At 39.1% G+C, this 1,325-nt stretch overlaps 1 protein-coding gene across 1 annotated transcript in view; it reads right to left on the bottom strand.

Annotated features, from left to right (window-relative positions):
- The window catches only part of LOC102202653 (carnitine O-acetyltransferase-like), a 21,060-nt gene extending 20,057 nt beyond the window's left edge, over window positions 1–1,003 (bottom strand). Inside the window, exon 1 of the mRNA XM_005751299.1 lies at window positions 986–1,003. The gene's annotated coding sequence lies outside the window, so the exon portion shown is untranslated. The remainder of the gene's footprint in view (window positions 1–985) is intronic.
- Between the last annotated feature and the right edge of the window lie 322 nt (window positions 1,004–1,325).

Genomic DNA, 1,325 nt, shown 5'->3' with positions numbered 1-1,325 from the left:
ATGCCCACTGAGCCAATGAGGCCAAACTCAAGGAAGACCAACCAAAATTAATGAAATATTCAGTTGCAGAAAATTCCATAACTTGTCTTTTTTGGGGGGTTGGAATATGTTCCAAAGCTAGATTTCTGCATTCTCTCTCACTCACTCACTCACTCACACACACACGTGTTGAATAAACAAAGATTGCATGTTAATGTTTTGTTAGTACCCTTATTTCATTGTGTTACATTTCACCCCAGGATATGTTTACAACTAACCCAGACTATGGGGTTAATTGTAACATTTCACTCTTTGTGTTTGAGGCCATACCATGCAATGGGTAATTGTGCTGAACTATTTAATAGCAGAGACATGTAAATACTTTGCATTACATTTTGAATCCACTACCTTAAAAGAGCTCCAATTTACAGACAGAAATGTCAAAAATGTTACAACTATCCCCGGTCTCCCCCATGTAAGCGTGTAAAACCTGCAGATAGTCAGATTAACAGTATTTTGTCTCTATCTGCCATTCTGCAATTCATCTCATGTAAACAATAACGTGGTGCACAGCTGACATGAAAAAAGGCACGTACCTTTGACGTTGCGTGACCAGCTCTGTATTCCTTGTTCACACGTAAACGTAAAAAAAGAGTTTTTAAAAAAAAATCTCAGTTTTCGGTGATTCAAAACGCTGTTTACGTGTGGATGAAACAGCTGCGTTTTCAAAAATACCCGTGTAGGTGCGGACGTAGCGTAAAAGAGTTAGTTTATTTTCTTACTACCTGTAATTTATCGCAGATTACTTGTATTTGCTTAATTGTTTACTAAATGTTTGAGGTGTGAAATAAACCGCAATGGAGCAAAATATGGGTGTGTGTGGTTGGAGGATGTGTGCGTACGCGTGCACGCAGGGGGCGCGCGAACATTTTTCTTGTAAAACAAAGGGGGGCCCAGCAAAAAAAAGTTTGGGAACCACGGAGTTAAATGAAAGGATATTTCTTACCACAGTTCTGGTGCAGAATCTCAGTATCATATTTCCACAGAATGACGCTGGACGGTATTCACCAGCGTAAAATAAGACGATGAGGTGTTCGCAAACGAAGAACTTTGCTCCCAACACTCACACGAATGCTTTACCTAAATAAACAGGACAAATACGAGTGTGACAGGTTCTCCGGATTTAATGTTTTTTTGTTTTGTTTTTTTAATGCAAGTTTCTAATGTTACTGAGATACATAAAGCAATGCTATATTCAGATTTAGCATGCCCCATCTGGTGGTGGACAAGTGTTGGGGGAAAACTCTGTAAAAAACCCAGGAGAAATGAAGACACAATGAGACAAA

Source organism: Pundamilia nyererei, unplaced genomic scaffold (assembly GCF_000239375.1).
Source record: "Pundamilia nyererei isolate P.nyererei 1_Seehausen unplaced genomic scaffold, PunNye1.0 scaffold00306, whole genome shotgun sequence".
Classification (NCBI taxonomy): domain Eukaryota; kingdom Metazoa; phylum Chordata; class Actinopteri; order Cichliformes; family Cichlidae; genus Pundamilia; species Pundamilia nyererei.
The sequence above is the reverse complement of the archived record's forward strand: the minus strand, read 5'-3'. Positions and strand labels throughout refer to the sequence as shown.